Genomic DNA, 21,410 nt, shown 5'->3' on the forward strand with positions numbered 1-21,410 from the left:
GTTTCCCAGGAAATGTCCTCATTATAGCTGGCTTGGGAGGGTGATAGAATGCTCATAAATTGGCCCAGCAGTCAGGTAGATGATTTCCTGACCTCTCAACAGCTGACTCATTAGTCATATGTACTCAGTGATCGTATTCTGCAGCATGTTGAAACTTGTAGACAAGTAAGGGAACCCTTATCAAGATGTATTTGGTTTTATCTGGCTCCCCTTCTCCATTTGGTGTGGAAGAACATTTTTTTTCCTGCCTGTGTGTTTACCTTCACGAATTTCTCTTTTCCATATTTTTTTAGTGAAGGGCCTAATTGATTTCCATAGAAGACTTGCCATGTCTTCTTATGTCATTTGTTTAAACATTTGCTACTTTAATAGTGTGAAAACTCCAGCTGTACTAGTGTTATATCTTTACAGTCAGGCTGTTTGCCCCTAGATTGACGGTGGCATTTAGCTTGCTCACCTGTGCAGAAGCATATCACTCACAGTACCAAAGAATTTTTCCAAGCCATTGCACTAATTATATACCTAACCATTCTGTTCTGTCTGAGTGATAGGTTTATCCTTGTAATGAATCAATACCCTCAACATAAGATGCTTCCTTTCTTCCTGGCCCTGTTGCACAAATGGATAAAGCCCTGACAGCACCCCAGATGACTTGTGTTCAACTAGCTGCACGGGCACTGGAGGGACCAGGCAGGGGATGATGGGAGTGAGTGGCCGGTGACAGCTTGCCTATACTGAGAGGTGGGAGGGAGCTTGGTTCACTGCAACTGAAACATGAAAAGCCTAGCAAATATCATACAGCAGGCAATGTGCCACTTGATGGGATGTTGTGCATGTGTGGAAGAATGCATGCACCCCTTGAGGAGCTATGACAGAACCCACAAAGACTGCTATGGGGTGAGGATAGGTGAATTCACAGGAACTGATGATGGGATGTTGCACATGTGTGGAAGAATGCATGCACCCCCTGAGGTAGCTATGACAGAAGTCACAAAGACTGCTATGGGGTGAGGATAGGTCAATTCACAGGAACTGATGATGGGATGTTGCACATGTGTGGAAGAATGCATGTACCCTCTGAGGCAGCTATGACAGAACTCACAAAGACTGCTATGGGAGTGAGGATAGGTCAATTCACAGGAACTGACGTTGGGATGTTGCACATGTGTGGAAGAATGCATGCACCCCCTAAGGCAGCTATGACAGAACTCACAAAGACTGCTATGGGGTGAGGATAGGTCAGTTCACCGAAACTGATGACTGGCTCACACCTTAGCACCCAATTTGTACACCCTACCCAGAAATGAATGGGTTGGAGAGCTCTCATCCCAATGTTGGAGCAAAGAGGTCAACTGAGTGCAGGAAGGGGAGCCATTGAGCTGAACCTTTAGCAATTCAAGACAAGAAAAAAACAGAGATGATGATTCTTTCTCCTTTGGGGTTCAGTGATGCACTGCTGTGGTTTGCCAACCTTTGTGTTAGTCTTCTCTGTTGATACAGATGAAAGACTCGCCTTTCCAAGACCCTCAGATTTCACATACTTGAGCCCTAAATCCAAGACAGTCTTCTGAACTGTATCTGTGGCATCTTTTAACATGAATGGCATTATTTATTTATTTATATACTTTTTTGTATCCCTGCCTATCCTAGGAATTAAGTGAGTTTTGTTGATAGCGTCAGTGCACTAGATACTGTTTGCATGTGTTCTAAAAAGTCCCTCAGTCTCCTTCAGCCTAATGTAGCTATCTGAGAGAATTTCTGTCCTGCATCTGGTGTTTATAATGTAGCTATTTGTGCCTTGTGTCTGGTGTTTGTACGTTAGTCATCTGGGAAAATTTGTACCATGTGCCTAGAGTTCCTAATGTAGCTAACTATGAGAATCTGTGCCCTCTGTATCATGTCTGGTACATAAAACACATGAGGTTTGAACCGCTGTGAAGGTTCATTAGTAAAGCAGGTTATAACACTGTTGCCGATACAGAAAGCTGCATGGCGAACTGTACTATGAATTGTAAAAGACTTAATACATAAAAGAAAAATGCAAAAGCAGAGATGATGCAAGGCAGTTATTCAACACTGAAATAATGCAGTGAATTTTTATAGTAACCTTTAAAAATTCCCATGGCAACTAATTATGATAACCAACAACAAAACTGACATGATTTTTCTTCCTGTTTAAACTGGCATGATATAAACTTAGAAATATGCCAGACGTTATTTGTTGTTTCACACTAAGCTAGGATGTTATCACACTATAATGAAATTAAAATTATCACAAACCCAGAGAAGCAGGAGACCTCTGTATTTCAGGCCAAAAATAAAATGCCACTATACCTATATTTGGGAAAATTAATTCATCACTTTTGTCACAAAGATTTCATAACGTTATAAAGCTATTCAAATGATGAACTTATCCACAGACTGCATCTGAGCAAACTGTTTTCCTATGTGTCTGTAATAAAGATATTTCTTAGATCTAGGTGAAAATAATACAGTTTGGAGTATTCTCTGACATAAAGCCTTACATTTAAAAACTTGACAGCTTAAAGCTTAACTGATGCTCTAGAACACATTTTCCTTGTTATATTTCACCATCTGCAGAAAGTTCAAAATTTTTTCATTGAACATACAATTTGTTATTGAGATGGTACAGCTCAGTGCTGTTTGCAATGTGCAGCTGTTCACATATGCAAACACTTGCACCTACTTTTCATTTCAGCTCTGTAAACCAGTCTGAGAACATTCCTGAGAAAGCATGTTTGGTTGTAGTCCGCAGCATTTAGGCAAAACAGGTTTATAGGCACAGTAAATCAATTTGTGCAGAGGAGACCTGAGCAGGGGGATGGGGAAGGTAGAGAGGAAGGACCAATGTGAAAAGAAAAATGGAACCAGGACTTGCAGTGGTGGGAGACAGAGACACAAAGAGGAAACAGAAAAAATGCTATAACAGAGAAATAAGAGAGCAATTTCAAAATCACCACCAAAAAAGGTCTGCAGGAGGCAGACACCATAACTGTTATTTTTCTTCACAACAAACTTCCTCCTTCTATCATCAACTGCACAGTAATCTCCTAATTTGGATATACAAAAAAATCAGAAATTGAGATGGGGAGAGTTTTAGAAAGCAGGTAGGGTGTTAAAACACCGCGTGTATTAACCCCCTGGAAAATGAAAGGCATAGATCCTTCAATGATGATCACTAAGAGCAAAAGTGGTAGCAGAGGCTGAGAGAATAAAGAGGCATTCATCAGGGGCCTAAGAGACGAGTCACCAATTTTGTTAATTGGTAGTGAAAAGGCAATGAAAGAAAAGCAAAGATCACAGATCAAAGCAACTTAAAACGGAATGCTACAGAAGAAACTTTAGGCAAACCTAGGTTAACAGCTTATCTTAAAGGCTTTTTAAACATAACAAAGGCAGCTGATGTGTTGATGATGGGGAACGGTTTATTTCCTCACTAAAAATATGGTAAAATAAAAAGAACTGATCAATGTGTCATAAATTATTATTAAAGGTTTAATAATTTCATGTAAAACAAAGAAAAATGGAACAGTTACGTCTGTATTCTAATTATAGCTATAACCTGAAAAATTAGGGAAGGATATAAGTAGAGGGCAAAGTCTTGAATAAAGACATACCCAGGGATTCAGAAACAACCCCACCACCCTTGATAAGAACTGCAGACAAAATGGACCACTTCTCTGATCATGGAAAATGTGATTCAGACACATTAGCTGCAATGAGGAAAAACATCATTATTGGTTAATTTGCATGTCTCTGAATTGCCAATAGTTACCATGTGAGCAAATTAGCACTTTCTTCCAGTAGTCACCACTGACGACATATGCATTGTATTTGCACAGACACCCCCCGTACACACACACACACACACACACACACACACACACACACACACACACACACACACACACACACACACACACACACACAACACACACACACACACACCACACACACACACACACACACACACACACACACACACACACACACACACACACACACACACACACACACACACACACACACTCCCACACATAGTTGCACTCGCTGACACATTTATCCATTCTTCCATATACAGACACATATACCTTCCCTACCAATCCCCCTTAACTAACCCCCCCAACTGCAACCACACAAAGCCAGACATACATTTGCACACACACACACACACACACACACACACACACACACACACATGTAAGGCCACTCATCCCTCTGCATATACTCACACATGCATTCACACACATGCACACATACACCTCCCACCACTACCTTGCTACTAAACTCCCTGACACTTACATCTAATGTGATCTCATCCATTGGAAGTAATGGGGGGACACAAACCTTTGGATGTTTTAATGAATATAGCCAGCTGAGGTAATATACCACTCAGCAGAGTAAATGCCTTCCCATAGGCATTTCCAGTGGGAGGGGACTTGGCTAATTAGAAAAAAGCTGCTCCCCCAAGAATGCCTCCTTAACATTTGCCATAGGCAGCAGAATAGCTCACCACAGGGCTGCACTACATCATGGTAAGCACTGTAGTAGGACTGTCTCTGAATCAGAATAAAATGGACTTACCCCTCGCACTAACCTTTTTTGCATTCAACCTATTTTTAAGAGCAGTGGAAATATGAGCTGTAAATGTATGTAGAGGTGCAGACAAGATTTTTGGAAATGTGTACCAAATTTCAGACTGTTGACTGTTATTCCCTTCTCTCCCTGCCCCCCACATACACAAGCACCAAGAGTAGGCAGAACTATGCTCTTTTCTATGTGTGTATATATGTATACATGCGTGTGTGTGTGTGTGTGTGTGTGTGTGTATATATATATATATATATATATATATATATATATATATATATATATATATATACAGAGAGAGATACTAAATATACAATTAGTATATCTAGTACATCTGTCATAAATATACAAAATATATAACTAGTACATCTAATATAGCTAGTATATATATATATCTATACTATATGTACAATTAAAATGGAGTTGCACAGAGAATGTATACTAAAGTTAATCAAAAACCTTCAGTTTGATGAATAGCGATGTAACAAGCACACATCTCTCTGCACAGTTATTTTCTTTGGTGGTTCTTTTGCACCCTATACATTTCATTTATGTTTTTGAAGCTGGAACATTTGATGCCCTTCTTTAAAATTAATCTGCATATCATGGCTTATTGATTACTGATTCCTTGACTGCATCCATGATTGTATGCAACTTGACAAGTGAAATGTTCTCATTGAGCTACTAGTGTTGTTCATAATATAATGCATCTGTAAACACTGCATGACTTTTAGTGCCAGCTGCAGTCAGCTGAGCACAATATCCATTTAACTGGGCATCTGAAATGTGATATGCAGTTTATTATATAGGAGAAGACTGGTCACATTTGGGAATGTGGCAGATCTGTTATACAGTTCTTTCAGTAATGTTCAATAGCAGATAAAGCTATGTTAGAGATGAGAGCCAGAGTCTATTCTGGCAAGCAATAAACATAAGGCAAGAATTAAACCTGGATGAGTTACTAATCCAGAGCACTTTGCAGGCACATTACACACATGTGTAAGCTATTTGAGCCTTGTCAATTCTCTTACTCATTTGTTTTTGGGATGCATGAGAAAAATGGAGTCCCCAGCAAAGATCCATGTGGAAACATGTAGGATTTGCAAACTCCACACAGAAGGCCCTGCAATTGAGAATCCAGATAGGGAGCCAAGCGCTGTATGGTACCAATGCTCACCAATGCACTGCTGTTATAAAGCTGTGCTTCTCTATAAAACACATGCAGGTTATACAATGTTTAGTACATATATATTGTTTTTTCTTCAAAGATTTTAACCAGTTTTGTTCCCTTGTACTATAGCTGTCAGCAACCTTGCCACTCTTTGCTCCGGTAGTAGCCTTAAATTAACAGCTATGTCACATGTATTGACTGTAATATGTCAAACACATTTTCTTCTGTATGTACTAAATACAAAATTGGAATAATGTTCTGATATATTTAAAGTATTTCATGTTGCAGAACACAAAATTGTGCATGCATAGTTTCACATTTCATTGCATAATTCAACAAAACGTTTTCAGTCCAATTGCAGAAAACACTCCCAGCAGAAGAATAATTTCTATATAAAAATGAACAGTTATTAATATACATGAGCCTATGTTTTAAGTAAATATTTAATAAAGGGGTTTTAAAAACTGAACCATTATGAACAAGTTTTCTTAATATAGTTTAAAGAAAAAATACAGCTGAATGAAAGTGCTACTGGTTTTTAAAGCAGAATCTACTAAATCCCTGGCTCACTGAATGAAACACACTGTGCCCAAGCCATCCTCACAATGAAGTTAAACAGTTGAGAAAAAAGAAAATAACGTTTTCTTTCTAGCTGTTGTGATATTAACATAACTAGCACAAGGAGTTGAGTCCCAGTTCCTTCAACCATAAAGACTGCTGTACACAAAGAAAATTACACCATATTCTTACTAAGATAATGGAATAAATTAGCAACAGTCACTGCAAATAAAACAGTTTTAATGACTCTGTGTATTAATATGCAGCGTATCCTGTTTGAGAAGACATCACAGATGTGTAAAGTTACTTTGGAGGTGGAAGAAATGCTGCATTTATACTTCTGTTTTGGTGAATACTAAGAGAATGCTACTTGTAATGTGGGTTTAAAACACCCACTTGGATAGTAATTGACAGCCATTTCCTCTACATGCATTTTTTATTGAATTTGTCCTCTGCATGACATCAGTCTTTGCCTTTTAAATGATCTCAGTTAAGAAGGATACTCAAAAAAAGCTTTAGAGAGGTAATAAACATATAATGGTAAATTATGAAAATAAATACAATTAACTTTTTAAATAATATCTTACATTACAGTTCCTCTGCAGATAAGTCGGTCAATAGAACATACTATGGTTAACAGACAATCATGACTGCATAATATTTTAAGGAGATATGTCACCTCAATAACCACAGCAAAAAGTCTATACAGGCATTCATGACGTTATGTTCTGCTATTCATCACAGTTACCTCTCTTGGAGTCATGGGACTATGTTATCACTTCTTTCCAGATGTTAATTATCGTTTTTCTCATAACCACTTGGCTTACTCTCCTTTTTAGACTATATTCTACTTTTAACCCTCTGCCTACCCACTCCCAGAAATACATATGTGTATGCACATATCTATAATTATTACACTAAATGTTTCTCTTCTTTTTACCCATTGAACAGTTTCCTGTAATCACTTTAACTTCTTTCTTTATGCCAGTTGCTGGTATCAAACTATTGTCACCACTGATTCCTCCTGTAACTACTGCACCAGTTATCCATTTGCCTTCTTGAAGTTTTTTTCACTAAAGAACTATCACTGCATTGAAACAAATGGTGTAGCTGCATGTTATTTACATTTATACAGTTTTCTAAAACTACTTTTATTTTCCACTCATATTCCCATTTTTTGTCATGGTATATATAAACACAACCATGAAGCACTGAACTTTTTTTTTTGAGAAGAGCTAAAACGTTCTCAGTCCAAAGCATATTTCATGCGCTTAATCCCATTGCGACCTGATTCATGCTTCTGTCAATCTTTATGTTCCACGTTGTTGCAAGGCATGACAATGCAAATTATTCTTTATATTTCTCTTCACCATTATGAGATAATTATTGTCTTAAAGATATACATTCATTCACAAATGCACAGGGAAAAAACAGAGAGAAAAATTGAAAAAATATTGTTACTTTTTGCTGAGTATACCATCATTGGCATCGTACTTCTTGATTTTCTGCTCATTCATTCTGATTATTAATGAGAAGGTTTTACTTCATTAAATTACTAGGATAATAAAAGCATAACTGAGTTAGAAACGTAGCAGTGTCATACCTTTTGTTTTTGGTGCCAGACAGTGTTGTTATTCTATTAAAATTCCATGCTGTTCAGTAATTCCAGGTGCTAAGTAGTTCCATGGGATTAAGCTGCAGAAGTCACATTCACCGAAAAAAGGAACCCAAGCCTTCTGAATAACTTAAGAATTTGCATGAATCTACTTTTACTTTCTTTCTACAGTACAGTGTCAAATAACTGCAAAGCAAAAGGGCTGTACTTCAGAGACTTTTTTTTTTCTGATTCAGGTGACAGGTCAGAAAGACAGGTTACACAACCAGTAGTATAATTAAACTTTTTATAGTAACATCGAACTAGTTAAGGTGCTGTGACCACACCACATTACAGAGTTACACACATCTCACATTATGTTTGGATGTACTTCTATGTTAAATTACCCTGAGAGAAGCTGCTTTTCCAACATGCACATAATGTTTGCATGCATGCTTTAAGCTAAATACAAGTTGCATTTGCATGTCATATCCAGTGCATACTAGGTGAGAGCCAAATATTCCAGCAGAGAAAAAAACAAGTGCATTCATACATATTTCATTGGTTGGAGATAGAAACTTCATGCTACCTTTATGGCAGTCTGGCTTCCAATGTTTCTAAGTAAAATTATACGTATTACACAAAATTGAAATACAAGATGACGATTCTATTTTTGTAGAGTTTATTCTAACATAAATGGTTTGCATATGATCTCTGACAGCTATAAAAATGTGTGTGTATCTGTGGCCTGCACACATGTTCATAGGTTGGTACTAGGCTATCGGCCCTAGGGCCTATACAAGCCTAGCCATAACAATTCCCTGGCTATTTCTTCCCACAGTATTTACTTCCCTTGACCCCTGTCTTGCAGGGTGACTGATGTGATCCCCGGGGTGAATTTCCTATCTCCCTATTATAATGTATGTATATGCAATACATTTTTATCGTGGTATATATAAACAAAACCTTATTAAAAGACTACAGGGTGTAAGTAAAATGCCCTATGTAGACCGCCTCAAGGCCCTATCCTTGTATTCCATCTCCTACAGGCTGCTGAGGGGAGATCTATGCCTGGCATACAGGGCATTGTCAGACCCCACCCTGATGGACCTCCTGCATATCCAGAAAACAAACAGCACCAGAATTACCTGTTCTAAAGAATTAAACCTTGCCAGTAATATAAATAGGAGCTGCTGGAGAGACAAGTATGTATCCCAGAAACTACCCCGTCTCTAAAACAGGTTCCACATCTATATGAAGCAGAGGTCCTCCCTAACCCAATTCAAGTGTAACTTGGACAATTGGCTGGGGAGCAGGAAATTCATCCCTGTCTTGGCACCCATGTCTCTAACAGACACAGGCAATCTGTAACCTTGCTTGTAAATGTCTCCCAAGCCCCTGCTTACACTCATCAAGGGTATCATAACTTGCCATGGTTTTGGGATGCATGCCTAAGCTTAAAAATGGCCTTGTGGTCATTAGCCAAGTAAATGCTATATATGTAAATATGTATATACATACATATGTACACTTTGGGCCCATTTACAAAAGACTTGCTCTCAGTGTAAATGGCCACTTGTAGTGAGAGCAGGCTGAGAGTCAGTCTTTTGCAATCTGGTTCCTGGTGTAAGCCCATTTATAGATAGGCCTTACACCAAAGTAAGTCAATTACACCAAGAGCAAGGCTTTCAGAATCAGGGCAGACTTGTGCTGAGAACACCCCTTTTGGAATCTGTCTCTTTGTGGCAGTATCACAGAGGATTAAGGCTCTGAATTATTATGAGCTGCTTTATATAACAAAAGACACGTCTAGTGTGTGACTAAGGACACATGTCTAGTGTGTGACTAAGGACACATGTCTAGTGTGTGACTAAGGACACATGTCTAGTGTGTGACTAAGGACACATGTCTAGTGTGTGACTAAGGACACATGTCTACTGTGTGACTCTGAGTAAGTCACTTAACCAGACCATGCTCCCCGCTTTTCTCTGAGAAAGGTTAAGAAATGTGTAAAATAAAAAAATAAATAACTAAATAAGATGTGTGAATATCTAACATGTACCTGTGGCTAAAATGATAGGTTGCAAAAACTCTGTTCTTGTATTTCCTGCTTTTTGCTGTAAATATCTGTGTACAAAAGATGAAAAAGACCAAGAACAGACAAATATGTTAAGTATTTTAACTCCTTCCTCCAATCTGCCATGCATTTCATAGTGAAAGGTGGAAATATATGATGGGTTTTATACATCAAAAAGTAGGCAAACACTAAGGGGGTCACAATACAACTGCATAGATAAATATGAGCTGTTGGAGAAAAAGTGCTTTAGTTAGTATGACAGCATGTTATAGATTTTCATGAGTTTAGTAAATGCTTCAGCAAAACTGTTCATCAGGAAATGTATATCTGTAACAGATTTCATATTCTGTCTTTTATATAAAATATGTTAATGTCTTAAAAAAAACTGTCTGCCCCACTGAACATATTTTTTTCTCTTTGATTTTATCTCCCTTCCTGCATATTAAACTGCTTATTTATTCTTATTCAATTTACATTAAGAAATCCTCCATGTCACAGCTTTCAGGAAGTTAAAAAAATGCCTGGCTGGACTCTTAGCATACTGCATGCTGGCTATAGAATAAAGGATCTAAGCTAACAAGCCTGTGTAGATATTATGTCTTATTATGTTTTCATTATAACTGGGCAGCCACGGTGGTGCAGTGGTTAGCATTGTCACCTCACAGCAAGAAGTTTTCCGGTTCGATCCTTGGCTGGGGTACCTTCTGTGTGGAGTCTGCATGTCCTCCCTGTGGTCACATGGGTTTCCTCCCAAAGACATGCTGTAGGTGGATTGGACACTCCAAATTGGCCCTAGGTGTGAGTGTGTGTGCCTTCTGTGGAAGGTTGGGCGCCAGGCTGGCAACTTGACACTGTAAATCTTCACTGCCAATCATGAGCAGACAGGTGATCCACTGTGGCGACCCCTAACCAGGAAAAGCCAGAAGAAGAAGAATGTTTTCATTATAACTGGCATTGCAGAAAGGAATTTTAAATGATTAATAAGCCATTGGGCAGTCTAGTTTCCAAGCACGCATCTTTGACTACCGTCCTTACATGTATAAGTCTATCAAAGGAACCATTTTGAAAGAGATGTGATAGTATAAGATACTATAATTCAGGTGTGTGTGTGTGTGTATTTCTGTTGTTGTACCTTTCTGAGGCTTAATCTCAATAAATACAATTTAATATAGTGCAGTACATGCGCACAGGACAGGAGCATACACACGAGCACCCACACATGCCCTGACAGTCATGTACAGGTATCTGCAAATCTATATTACATCACATTATTAGTGTATATTAACTCAATAGTTTTGTGTGTATGCATGCATGTAACTGCACTGTAAACCTGATCTATATGGTTATCTGTATGATTGCTCCTTTTTTTCTCAGTAAGAACATGTGCGTCTAAAGTGCAGATTTGTAACTATACAGATCATTAATATGTACTTTGTGTATATGGCTCTTCCTCAAACCCATATCATAGATCTCTAGTTGATCCTAGTCCTTTGGTATGCATTACCAGTGCCCACTCAAAGCAAATTCAACATGTAGCAAGCACCTTGTACTTTCTTCAGTAACATAAACTGACACTGCAGTGCAGCATAAGGGGCCAGGTGCTGCACTCCTGACAGTATCTTCCATCAGATGAAACCAAGGTCCCATCTACCTGAGTTGGTAGTAGCTCAGATGGATGTAAAAGATCTCATGGCATGTGTTGAAAACAACAGGGATCCCTTATTTAATACAACATAAAACATCATTTACTATGTATATATTTACAAAATGTACATATTTACAGTCACATATATACACATTTCAATTTCTTACTATTCATCATTTTTCTTATAACATCCTCATTATTATTCTTCCATAACAGACCCCCACTCCTTTCACAACCATAATCTGATTTCTTGCAATATACATGTCATAATCCATTTCCCATTAATCAAAATTTTATTTAATCTGTCCCATATTACATAAAATAAATTCTTATCTTCCCTTCTTATATATTCTTTCTTCTTATTCTTATAATATTGGGTTTCCAAGATGGCTACACAAACAGTAACAGCTTAACTCTAACTCTCCCAGTGTGAAAACTGAATATTATAAATGTAATAGTTACTGTGTTTATTGCATCTTATAAAATTCAGTTTAAGACCTAAAACGTAAAGAATACTACCACTATAAAAATAGTTTGTGCTGAAGGGTTTACCATTTATACTTCTTTAATAATCCTTATGGCTCCAGAAATATGAACATTTGTTTGAAATGTGAGAAGATAATTTGATTCTGTGAAAAGACGTAGGCTCCACCCATTGGAATTACAATGCAAACTTCCTGTGCTCCACTGGAGTGAATGAGTTAAACAGATATTCACATGAGGTGATGAAGCTGAAAAATCAGAGGGTAAAATGAAGAAAAGGCTGGCTGAATATGAGACTGCTCAGGAATAAATGTTTAAAAAAATAATAGAATTAGAGGACAGAGCATATAGGGAAAACCTTAGATTTTCAGCTATACCAGAGAAGCTGGAAGGAACATACTGCATTAATTTAATGAAAGCACAAATAAGCAACTGGACTAGTACTCCACAGCAGGAGCTGTTAGCTGAATAGGCACATTGTGTGTATGCTCCAAACCTGGCTATGAGAAAGCAACCTAGACCTTTAATAGTAAAGATGTAATCCTACCAGCAGTAGGAGTTGATTCTGACAAAACTATGGCAGAAGGACAAATTACTAAAAGTGGGAGACAGCAGAGTGTTTGTGGAGAATGATTACTCACTGTAAATCAGGCAGAAGAGGAGAAAATGTATTCCACTATTTAGGGAATGTTGAGGTGAAGGTGTGAGATTCAAACTGCTGTATCCAGCTATCTTCAAGGTATTGTTCCCTGGAGGGACAAAATCATTTTTTGATGAAGTACATGCTAAGGAGGAAATACAAAAGTTTGTCCAACTAAAAGTGAGCTGTGAAACATAAGGAGATTCTTCTTCTTGTTCCTCTAGTAATAAAGACCACAGAGAGACTGTTCCTGTGAAACATGTTCCACTGTTTCAACAGAAAATGTTGGAGAGAAGGAAGGGAGCACAAGAGTTGACTAGAAGACTCAAGAGTACATTGCAAATGAAGCAGAGACAGGATTTAGGAGATGAACAGTAATAAAGCCAATAACTTAATGTGGGATTGCAATGCAATAATTATATTTGGGAAATATGACAGAACAAGAAAATCTGGAAATATTGGACTTCAGAATTTGCTGGACTTGTGGGGGACTCTAAAGTATATGCCCTACTTTATGTCATTAATTTTTGGAAAAAATGCTTTGGGGAGTGGAAGAAAGGGGAGAAAGTTGACTGTCAGTAAAGAAAACATTTTTCTTAATAGTACTATTTTTGTGGTATATGGTTTTCTTTGCATACTATAAAGTAAAATTTCTCGGTTATTTCTAAGTGTAATGGGGATTGTAAATAGGTGATGCTGTTCTTTTTTTCTTTCTTTCTCCCTTCTCTCTTTCTTCTTCTTCAGTTTTAAGAAATGTAGGTACTGCAATGTAAAAAAAAAAGATCCTGGTTAAAAGAGCATGACAAAAGAAAAATGAATGTGCTTTTTCTCATTCTTGCATGGGGGGATGATTGGATTAAGAACCTTAGAATTATTTATTACCAAGTTTTAAGAAAAAGCAAGAAAATTAAAAAGAATATTGAGCATTATGAGGCTTTTTTTCTAGAAATGAATGTATGCTTAGTAGCAATTCTGTATCTGTCCTTCTTGTCTCATTGGAAACAATCTGATAATGAGCAATTGCCTGTCTGGTTCTCATGTCTCCATGAAGACAATTTGATAAAGAGAAATTAGGTATTTTCTGGTGGAGAGTGATTGGCTTGCGGAAAAAGAAAAAGAGAAACTGGCTAGGAGGTACTGTTCTGTGAAAGCATTCAGAGGTTTTCCCAGCTGGGAGAGCTATGCTGCACCATGTGTCTTAGCATGGATAACCTTTGTTTTAGGTTAACTCAAGTCAGTGAGCATGGCTGTCAGTTTGGGACATTTGTTCCTATTAGGAGGGTGAAATTTCACTCTTTGAAAATGAACACAGTTTTGTGTGTTAGTATTAAATTAATAGGTTTTAGGTGATATTGGGGATTCATTTCTTTTTTTATGGTCATTTGAGTGCTTTCAATAAAACAAAAAGTTTTATAAGTTGTGACATAGGCTCAAATGGATATGACAATAAACAACTATATAAAAGTTCAACCTGTCAAATAGTGTATGCATGTAACAGAACAGCTATAACTAGACTTTTAACAAAAAAGATGTTATGTATAAAAGGTGGGAATAATGTATTTAATATAATGATGCTTTCTGTAATGTCTTTAAATGTCAATGGTCTCACAGATAAATACAAAAAAGAAAGAATAATGAACTATTTTGAAAAATGTAGACTGCAAATAGCTATGTTACAGGAGACACACATGGAAAAAACTGAGCATGTGAATTTGATAAAGAAAGGTTTTCAGAATTGTTATTCAGTGGAATATCTGGGACAAAGGAAAAGAGAAGTATTTATATTAATTGCAAGATGAACTCCAATAGTGATAGAAGAGGATTAAAAATAATGGCAGATTTGTAGTGCTAAGTGGCTACTGGCAAGGGAGCATGTATTTATATTCCACCTAAAACTGATATAATAGAGCTTAAGAAAATTCTGGGAGAAATAATCAGTTTTCAGCAAGGAATATTACTTATAAACGGGGATTGCAATTTGATTTTCAGCAGTAAAGATGTGTCTGGGGGCCCCAGAAGGGAAGTATAACCAAGGAAGGTAGATTTTTGAAGACATTTATGAAAATATTTGGCATGGAAGATGTGAATTCAGTAATAGGAGTTTGTAGTGAATTTACATATTATTCCCCAAGATATAAAAACTGGGTTAGGCTAGACAGAATTTACACTTCACAGGAACATGTGCATTTAATTGAAGGTCTTGATACGTACCCAATAACTATTTCAGATTATGCACCAATAATAACTAAAATAAAACCACAGGGTAATGAAATAAAATGTGACACTGGCACTTTCCCACCTATTTGTTGAAGATAGAGGAATTTAAGGAAAGGGTAGTGGAGCTATTTGGGACATAGAAATTACTTTTGATAATATAGGTAGATAGTGGGATAAAATTAAGTGGAGTTTAAAAATAGTGTGAAAATAAAACAAAGAGAGCTATGGTTAAGAAGTAACAAGAATTATTTAGAGGGACTGACAAATGTTATTGCAGAATGGGGAAATCTCACAGAGCAAGAAGAGGACCAACTTCAGAATGCTAAGCAGAAAATAAGTGATTACCTCAGTAATATACAAGAGTTTAGAAGGATTGCTAGATTGCTAGAGCACAAAAACTTTTAGCACAATGACTCAGACAGAAAGTAGAAAGGGCTGTTTCCAAGCTTAGGGAGCCTATAACAAGGAATGTAAGAACAGATCCTGTAGCGGTATTAGAAGTATTTCAGAAATTTTATGAAAGTCTGTATAAAACGGAGAAATATGGAAATCAAGAAAAGATACAAATGGAAATTCTTATGGAAGAATTACCTGTGCGAAGGTTAGAGGTAGATGAGGCTCAATTACTAATGGCTAGAATAGGATGAGATGAGATATACATTGTGATGTATAACCAGTCTACAGGAAAGTCCCCAGGAATAGATGGTATTCCTGTGGAAGGTTGGAAGGTTTTTTAACAGTATTTTAAGAAGAGGAGAAGTACCAACATCCTGGAAGAAAGCAGTGGTAGCTGTAATACCTAAAGAGGGTAAAGATCCAACAGATCCAGCTTCATACAGGCCCATTTCAATACTAAACCATGATTATAAAGTGTTCATGTCTATAATGGCTAAAAGAATGTCAAATGTAATGCCAAAATTGATAGCTATGGATCACTGTGGTTTTGTGGAGGGGAGGCAAGCATTTTACATTAACAGAACATTGATGATCCAGAAGGAAACAGAATGTAAGAAAATACCATTGTTCTTGGTGGGTGTTGATACAGAGAAAGCATTTGACAGTGTAAGCTGGGACTTTATGAGCAGGGCAATGGAAGCATTTGCATTTCCTGAAAAAATTATAAGGTTGATTAGGAGGCTGTATGAGGGATCAGAGGCGAAAATTAAAGTGGGTGGGGTCCTATTTGATAATCTCTGCTTGAGCAGAGGAACCAGGCAGGGGTGTCCTCTTTCCCCTTTGTTGTTTGCATTATATTTAGAACAACTGGCAAAGAAAATAAGGGACTCAGAAATTCAAGGATATAATTGGTATGGTAGTCAAGAAAAGCTGAATCTATTTGCAGATGATATTATTTTATACTTGACAAAACCAAAAGAGACATTACAGTTTTGAGAAACATTTTGAGACAGTTTCAAATCTTTTCAGGATACAAAATTAATGAAGCTAAAATGAAGGCCATAGTGGTAAATTATGTACCCACATTTGAATTGGTTCAGCAATATCCAAATTTATAGGGACATGGTAAAATTAAATATCTAGGAGTATGGATTAAAATGATTCTTGTGTGGGAAAAGACTAAACAAAAGATAATACAAAAACTGAGAAAATGGAAGCTTTATTATATGGATATGGATAGGAAGATACAAGCATGTTTTTATTCCCATTAGTCTTATACACAGGTCAGACAATTTTATATCAACTAGAGGAGAAGTTGTAGATAGCAATTAATAAAGAGCTGAAGGATTTTTTTCTAGGAGGGGAAGACAGCAAGAGCCAAGTATGATAAGCTGATTCTTCCAGTAGAACAGGATGGATTGGGATTAACCGATTTGAATGGGGTATTTCAGAGCTACACAGTTAAGGCTCCTATACATAGCACAGGCAGAAAGCTATAATTCAAAGTGGAAAGGGATGGTGATGAAATGGGGGAAGCTCAAGAAACAAGGAGAGACTGGGATTTTGAATGCAGGCCTTTAAAGAGAATAACAATAATCATACAGAATATTATATCTATAAAGTAGCAGAAAGTATCCTAAGAACTAAGTCAACAGAGGAATGGAGAAAGGAGATTCTGCTGATAGGGATGACTGCAATTAGGGATATAGACAATATGCAAGAGGGGGCTGGAATTTATTGGAGGAAACTGGCAAAGGAACCAAGTTATTCAAAGGAAATAATTGAGATGGAAAGATGATAGAACGGGAAGACACCAAGAATTTATTTGGACTGCAGGTTAGAGATTGCCTTCCCTTTCAAGGATTGATATCAGAGTATAGGTAAAGAGAAAGAAATAGGTGGTCCTAAACAACAGACCAGAACTAGTTGAGTTTTTAGTAAAATCTAGAACAGAAGCTGCCACTAAAAAGGAATAATTAGTAGAGCATATAAAATATTGTATGATAACTATAAGAATCAATCAGAGGAGGTTAGAAAGGATTGGGAAGATAGATTAGATAAGCAGTTCACAACAAAACAATGGGAGGATATCTGCATGTCTCCCAAATATGCAACAAAATCTAGAAGATTTAAGAGTTTTTGCTTAGAAATAGTTTACATAGATATTTTTATACTCCAAGTAGACTCCAGAGAATTTTTTTCTCAGGTAGACACAAATGCTGGTAGTGTGACAGGGAAAAATGAGTAATTGAGAGCATATTTTCTGAGAGTGTGGTGAGTTGGTGGACTTTAAGGATTCTCTGTGGGATGTACTGTCAGAGATGGTGGGTGGGCAGTTTGGTGTGATGAGGGATATTATATTTCTGAGATATGATACAAAATGGGAATTGCCTAGATATGGTAAGCCTTTGCTGTGTCTAATTATTGTGGCTGCCAAAAAAGCAATTACTAGAAAAAGGAAATCAAAATCTAAACCAACTATACTAAAAGTACTGAATATAGTAACAGAGATAAAAGAACTGGAAATGAGATCGTCAAAAAAGGGTAGGAGCAAACTACATAGGAAAAAAATGGGAATTGTGGGAACAATATATACAGGGGAGGAATAAGGTTTAAAAGAAGACAGAACTTAAATGAGCTATGTAATGTTTAACTGAAAATGATTGGGTAGATTATGAGTGATGTATAATGTTTGCAGCTGAGAGTTTGTCAGTATGATTTGTGATGTAAAATGCTTGCAACTAGGATTGTGTCAGTGTGTTTTTTTTTCATTCATATAAATGTATGATTGCCTGTGTTGTAAGTCATGGTTTAATAAAGATGTTTCTTGTTTAAAAAAGGTCAGGAATTGAATAATGTATGCAATGTTGCTTAGGTTATATGATATATAGCAATATATGTGAAGTATGATGTTTGTAAATGTGAACTTGTTAATACAGTTTGATTACTTTTATATAAATGTAAATGTGCCTATGTCACAACAATAATTCAATAAAGGTGTAATATTGTTTCATCACATTATTATACAACATCCTTCAAACTCTATATCATCATTTTTTATATTTTCCATGTTAATAGTATTTCTTGATAATTTTTAATTGTCTTCATTCACATATTCTTTTTCCCATTTTCTTATTCTCATCATCTCCTAGAATTTTTATTCTTTTATTTAAATATTCTCATCATTAAATTCTCATTCTCTTCCTTTATCCACTTTAATACTCTATTCAAGTTTAGTAACCCCAATCCTCCTTTGTCTCTAGTTATATACAACACACCTCTTTTCACAGGGTTTAATCTTGAACCCCATATGAAAGAAAATACCAATTAGGGTGTTCTTTTCATATTTTATTGGGATTATATAAACATTTGTCATATGTTATTTTTCCATTAATTCTGAATTCATCAGATAAAACCTTTATTCTGAACACCAATCTATAAGTCCTCCATAGAAGACATTGCGTTCATTTCTTTTATCAACCCTTTCCATTGCATCATAACTAAATAATTTTTCTCAGATTTTATTTCTAGTGAAGACACGTCATTCATTGAAAAATAAACACTCTCAGTTTTCATCACATCACCCAAACCCTTACTTTTATCTTTATTCAAGGTAGTTCCCATTTCTTTAAACATATATTTGGGCAAACCAACACTTCTCTCATCAATACGTTGTTCTTAACAACTACAACTAGATTGCATGCATATGTCAGAACCACAGGTATCCCCACCTCATTTTGCACCACATATCTAGCATCTTTCAGTTTATAATCTCCTTCATTTACTATTATATTTATCACCAATGCAAATAATATTGCACTCATGGGACATCCTTGTCTTATACCATACTTCATGCATATATTGTTACTCAGCCACCCATTTACTAATGGTCATTCTATTACTTTGATATGTTGGCATTCACACTCTCCTAATTCTATTACCTATTCCACACTTCTCCATAACATCTCACAAAGCATCATGTCCTACAGTATCAAATGTCTTGCTAATATAACTTACCATAAGTTTTACATCATCACTTTTACTTATAATATCATCCACAATTTCTCTCACAACCAGTAACAATTCTTGACATCCCTTCCCTTTTATACCATATATGCTTTCTTCCATGATATCCCTCATCCTTCTTGCCATTCTCTTATCTGTTGGTCCCCAATTCTTATTTCATTTTCTCATCTTTCTTCCATATACATTTTAAAATCCCACTATATAACTCTTCATAAACCTAACATTCCCTCTACCATTCATTCAGTACATTTACTAAATACCCTCTTTACCATCCCATTAATTCCTTGTACATTTCATACCCTATACCATCTGTGCCTGATACTGAATCAACATTCACTTTCTTAAATACTTCATTCAATTCAATAATAATAATTTCTTTTTTCAAATTCCTCCTTAACTCATTCTGGAAATGTCTTTAATATCCATTCACTATTATTTTCCATCCTTCTATTCTTATAAGTAGGCCGCGGTGGTGCAGCGGCTAGCGTTGTTGCCTCACAGCAAGAGGTTCTCCGGTTTGATTCTCAGATGGAGCTCCTTCTGTGTGGAGTCTGCATGTCCTCCCTGTGGTTGAGTGACATTTAAAGACATGCATGTAGGTGCATGCGTGAATGGGTGTGCCTTCTTTGAAAGTTGGGCATCGAGCTAGAACCTCGGCACCGTAAAAATCCACTGCCAATCATTAGCGGACTGGAGTTCCTCTGTAGCGACCCCTAACCAGGAAAAGCCGAAAGACATTAGTAAACTCATAAGTATCTATATTTTCCACATGGTTTACCACAGTACACATAATCTGCCTTTGTGTTCTTTTTACCTCTCCTTTTCCAGTTTTCTTTTCTCTGATTATACTAATGTCCTCCTTTACTACTTTACCCCAGTATGTACATATCTCCTCCCTTCTCCCCTGTAAATAATATATTTGCTGAAACAGTAATGCCTTATTTTTTCTCGATTTCTTTTATATATTTATTTTTCCATATTGTAATACTCTCCTGTATTATTCTGTAAATTCTCTAAAACATTTCTATAAATTTCCCCATACTTCTCTCTTCTTTCTCACATCATCCTGCCACTGGAACAAAAAAAAAACCTTTTATACTTCTTTTTAAATTCAATCCATGACTCAGACCCCTTTTCATTGAAGTCCTTCATGGTTACGTGACCCTTCTATACTGCAATGCTTCCTACTCTCCAATTTCATCCCATAATTTCTCTTTTATTTGTTTTATTCCCTTTCCTATTTTAGTATACTTGTTCTTCCATTACTTCCATCCATATTGCTAAATGGTCTTAAAACAGTCACAACTGTATCACCATCTACTACTGCCAAGCCTTCTAACAATATAATATAATCATTTTCAGATCCAAGTGCTCTCCTTAAGTCCATTGGCTTTTGTACCACACAACTAATTTATCACATTTTATCACTTCCTATATTTTTTTAAATTTTCTTTTTTACATCTTGATAGGTTCATAGGTTGGTACTAGGCTATTGGCCCTAGGGCCTATACAAGCCTAACCATAACAATTCCCTGGCTATTTCTTCCGACACTATTTACTTCCCTGGAACCCTGTTTAGCAGGGTGACTGACGTGATCCCCGGGGTGAATTTCCTTTCTCCCATCCAATCATCAAGGTTCCTTTTGAAGAGGGCCAAAAAGGCGCTCTGCTTGACATGTATGGGCAGTCTATTCCAAAGTCTGAGGAGTCTCTGGGTCAGGAACCTATCCCTCCAGCATGTTTTGTTTATTGTGATGACAAGGTTTAGATCCCTGGAGCATGTGGCTCTGAGGGATTGGGATTTCTTTATGTGTAGCATGTCCAACAGCTCTGGGTTTGACATGGCCTTGTATGTTAAGCAGAGATTGCCTCGGAGTAGACAATATGAGACAGAGTATAGCTGGAGTTTTTTAAGCAGTCAGCATAGGGCATCTGTTTTAGGCCTATGATTCTTTTAGTGAAGTATTTCTGTAGCCTTTTCAGTTGTTGCAG

At 36.7% G+C, this 21,410-nt stretch overlaps 1 protein-coding gene across 5 annotated transcripts in view; it reads right to left on the bottom strand.

Annotated features, from left to right (window-relative positions):
* Positions 1-8,260, bottom strand: part of LOC122809153 — a 1,026,347-nt gene extending 1,018,087 nt beyond the window's left edge. For 2 of the 5 annotated variants that reach the window (XM_044080436.1, XM_044080435.1), the window contains exon 1: positions 7,944-8,259. The gene's annotated coding sequence lies outside the window, so the exon portion shown is untranslated. Of the gene's footprint in view, positions 1-7,943 lie in introns of all 5 variants that reach the window. The other 3 variants (XM_044080437.1, XM_044080434.1, XM_044080438.1) reach the window with 3 other exon arrangements.
* Positions 8,261-21,410: the final 13,150 nt, after the last annotated feature.

Source organism: Protopterus annectens, chromosome 8.part0 (genome assembly GCF_019279795.1).
Source record: "Protopterus annectens isolate FY-2018-M chromosome 8.part0, PAN1.0, whole genome shotgun sequence".
Taxonomy (NCBI): domain Eukaryota; kingdom Metazoa; phylum Chordata; order Ceratodontiformes; family Protopteridae; genus Protopterus; species Protopterus annectens.